Source organism: Macrosteles quadrilineatus, unplaced genomic scaffold (assembly GCF_028750875.1).
Source record: "Macrosteles quadrilineatus isolate MER2022 unplaced genomic scaffold, UCM_ALF_1.0 Scaffold_15__1_contigs__length_3749704, whole genome shotgun sequence".
Lineage (NCBI taxonomy): Eukaryota > Metazoa > Arthropoda > Insecta > Hemiptera > Cicadellidae > Macrosteles > Macrosteles quadrilineatus.
In genome coordinates, this window is record NW_026542608.1 from 1,008,812 (window position 1) to 1,013,726 (window position 4,915).

A 4,915-nucleotide genomic window follows, 5' to 3' on the forward strand; every position below is an offset into this window, starting at 1 on the left:
AGCATTAACCAAATTATTAGTTTTCTTAATATGGTTTTTTAAATCCTTATTAATATCATTAAAAATGGAATTTAATTTTGAATTAATATAATCATTTTTTACTTCAATTAAATCTTTTTTCTGTCTACCAAATAGATCAAATATATTTAATGAATCCATATTTATTAAGAATTAATTTATTGATTATGTTATCAAATCTTATATTTTTATTCAACTCATTTAATACAAAAACACACAAATGACCACATATAGGTGGATCATTATAATTTTGAATTTGTGAATCATTAAAAAATATATTGTCTTTTCCTAAATATTTAACAATTTCCTTAAAAGGTTTATTAACAATTTTTCCATAAGAATCAAAGTAATATTTAATTTTATCTTTTTTATAATAACATATCCAATGAGTTCCATTACCAGAAAAAGAATCTAAATTGACTACACCACATTCAAATTTATTAACAGTTTTTGGAAGCATATCTCTCATAAAAACACCTCTAAAATTCTTAATATTTTGACATAATTTTTCTAAATCAGCTAAAGTCAATGGGTTGAAATTTTTTTCTTAACATATTTTAATGTTTTTTCATCTAATCCAGATCCTTTTACATTAGCTAATTCTTGATCTAACCAATTTATAAATTCTCTAAATTTTGGAATAACATTGTCTTTTACTACTTTAGCTCCTCTTCTAACTTTTGGTGTTAAACTATTTATGCCAGGAATATAATCAGCAACATTTAATATTTCATTTAATAAACCACCATCTTTTATTTGTTTAAGTTGATTATAAGAAAATTCAAGTCTTAATCCAGTATTTAATTTTTTATGTTTTTCTAATTTATTCAATTGTCTTTTAGTTAATAATAATACATCATTACCATTTTTAAATTGATCTATTTCAAATTGTATAGTCAAATTTTTATTTTTCTTAAAAGCAGATTTAATTTTAGATTTTTGATAATCAGTTAAATTTACCTTAACTTTCTCCATTTATATAGGTTAAAATTTTAATCCTATTTCTAATCCCATTCCAAATTTTCTTTTTAACCACATAGCACCTGATGTTGGTAAAGCAACTAATCTTTCACCTATATCATGATCACTAGATGTTGCTATATCCCATGCTTTATCTTGTAATATTTTATCAGCAATATCATTTCTAGATTCTGTATCTTTATGATCTCTATAAAATATATCATGTTCTTTAGCAGCTTTATCTAAATCATTTATTCCAGGATCACCTCTTTTTAATCTTTTTTGTAGCTTAGTTCCAGGTCCTAGATATTGAAAACCAGGTACATGCAATTCAAATGGTAAATTATTTATAAAATCATTTAATAATCCTGAACCTATAATTGGTGATGTTATAGTTGGTAATATTCTTTTTAAATATTTTATACCATCAGGTTTTTCAATTAATTCATCTAATTTGTTTGAAATAAAATCTTTAATAGCCCTTTTTTCATTGATAAAGTTATTATTTCCAGCTTTTTCTTGAGCATATATATAATTGATTATACTTTCTAATTTGTTTAAATCATCAATATATCTGTATTCAATTTTATTTTCTGAATATTTTCTTATACCAGATCCTTCAATATTTCCTTTAGAATCCCAAATAAATTTAATCAAATTCATATATTTATTACCTTTACTTGATTTTGGTTTTCTAGTACTTGGATCAATATTTTTATAAATTGAATCTGTTTCCCATAAAATTTTTGAGTAATTATTTAAATCATCTTGACTATATAAATTATCATCTGGTTTGTCTTTATATGTCAATAATCTCCATAAACCTTGAGTGCCAGTATATGTTTTACCATTAACAAGTAAATCATCATTATCAATTACTGTTATTTTATCACCAATCATAAATGATTTTTTATGTTTATCCCAATACAAACCAAATTTATCATCTTTTGCTCTAGGTAAATATTTTTGTGCAATTGGACCAATGATTTTATTTAATATTTGAGGTGAAACAATATTTGGATCTATAAATGTTGATTCTTCTTCAATAATTTGTTCTCTTATTGGTCTAAATGGAGTACTTGAAGGTAACATAAATTCTTCTTCAGATTGTGGTATTGATATGTTTGCAAATTGATTAAAAATAGGTACTAAATCCATTAAATTTGTATTTTCATTTAAAACATCACCAATTTTATTTTCTACTTTACCAATTGCAGATGTTATTGGTTCATATGCTTTTTGTTTAATTTGTTCATAATTTTCATCAATTTTAATTTGATTTTTAAATTCTTTTATTAATTTTTTTTCAATTTCATCTAACTTCTTAGCCTTGTCGACAGTTATGTTATCCATTTATTAAAAGAAAAAATATGTTAACATAAACATAAATGATGTTAACATAAACATAAACCATGTTAACATAAACATAAACTATGTCGATTAAGCACAATCAACACTACACTAATGATTAATATAAATAAAACAAAAATAATAAGTGTTTAAATCTAAAATTAAACACAAACACATCATTTTTTATTTTCTGTAAATTTAATAAGAAAAATAAACACTAAAGATAAGGCAAATATTATTATAACAAATACTTTATCAACAATTAAATCAAGCATACACCACATTTATTTAGAAGAAAATTTTATATTAGAAAACTTATTCATATATTTTCCTTCATTTGTTTTTAATATCAAATTCATAGTTAAAAATCCATAATTTTCTTTCCAACAATCATTACAAATATCCTTAAATTCATTAAATGACATATCAGAACCTACAAAATGATCAAAAATTTGTTTTACATAATGATTATTTTGCTTAAAAATACATAACATATTTAAATTATTCCTTATTAATTTAATGTCAACTTTTGAATAACATTGTGAAAGATAAATACATGATATGTTTTTATGTCTACCCATTAAAAAATACTCTTTTATTTTATCTTGATTTTCTAAAATACAATCATCAAAAACAATTAATGAATTTGGTTTACAATCATTTAATGAAATTATATCTTTACATGAACCAAAGAAATTTGCAACTTTTTTGTTAATGTTCATTTCAATATTTTTAAATCTATGTTGTAGTTTTATATATGCAGGCTGCTCTAATGATTTACTAAAAATATATAAATTTGTGTATGGTATCAATCTTTTATAGATGAAATTTAATAGTAATGTTGTTTTACCAGAACCACTTGATCCTATTATTAACAATCTAATTGGTTGATTATTCTAGATTTTTTCATCATATGTATCAAATTTTATCTTATTTTTTTCCTTTAAAAATTTTTCCATTTAAATAAGATGAAATTATTTAAAATTATAGGCAATTCTTCAAAGATTGAACTAAGATTAGAACATCCAATTCATTTAGATGGAAATTATAGTATTGGTCTTTGTGGATTTTATTCAGATAATTTTATATTAAATGTACCAAATGATTATAAAAATATATATGGTTTTAGTATTATTGATCAAAACAAAACAATTGATCAATATTTTAATATAAAGAAAGGATATTACACCTTAGAAGACATAAAAAAATTATTTACAAAAAGTTTAACAGAATTTAAAAATAAATATGATAAATTTAATGAAAATGAATTTTTATTAGAAAACAATGGTCCTTTTATTGTAATAAAATCACCTGTTAAAATTACAGTCACAGCTTTCATAATTGATCTATTAGGGTTAAAAGATGAAATGATTGAACCAAATGTATTAATAAAAGGAATAAAATTACCAAAATTAAGACCTTTTGATGTTATTGAAATCCATTGTAATTTAGTTGAACCTAGCATTGAAAATCATAAAGATCATTTACATTTACATAGAGAATCTGAAATTTTATATTCTTTCTTTCCAAATATTGAATATGGTTTAAAGATTAGTGAAAAGCCAAATGAAATTAATTATGTTCCTTTAAAAAATATAAATAAAATTCAAAATATTAAAATTACTATTCAAGATAATGAAGGAAATTTATTGAATAATGAAAATGTAAGATCGATTGTGTATTTAAAATTAAAAAAAGAATCTTCTATATAAAATTAGATTTAAATGATTAAAAATATAAGTTTATAAAGGTTTAATAATCAAATAAACTATTGAATTTATGGAATTTATTAAGATGTAAGTCACTAAAATTGCAACCAGTTTAATTGATTAAAAAAACAAGTTTGTAAAGGTTTATTTAAGGTTTAATTATCAAATAAATTATTAAATTTATGGAATTTATTAAATATTTAACGCGTCGCAAAAATCGCGACGCGTTAATAAATGATTAAAAATGAGTTTATAAAGGTTTAATTATTAAATAAACTATTAAAAAACATGAAATTTATTAGAATTATTAAAGTTTTTTTGTACCATAAAAATCTTAGAGTAGATTAATTGATTAAAAAAACAAGTTTGTAAAGGTTTATTTAAGGTTTAATTATTAAATAAATTATTAAATTTATGGAATTTATTAAATATTTAACGCGTCGCAAAAATCGCGACGCGTTAATAAATGATTAAAAATGAGTTTATAAAGGTTTAATTATTAAATAAACTATTAAAAAAACATGAAATTTATTAGAATTATTAAAGTTTTTTTATACCATAAAAATCTTAGAGTAGATTAATTGATTAAAAAACAAGTTTGTAAAGGTTTATTTAAGGTTTAATTATCAAATAAATTATTAAATTTATGGAATTTATTAAATATTTAACGCGTCGCAAAAATCGCGACGCGTTAATAAATGATTAAAAATGAGTTTATAAAGGTTTAATTATTAAATAAACTATTAAATACCCCCGCCGCAGCAAACCTGCCGACTAAGCGAATTTCCATTTGTCTGAATTGATTTTCAGTTAAATATATTTTAATAACATTAGGTTTAACGAGTACCTAGGTTTGCTGCTACAAGGAAACTAATAAA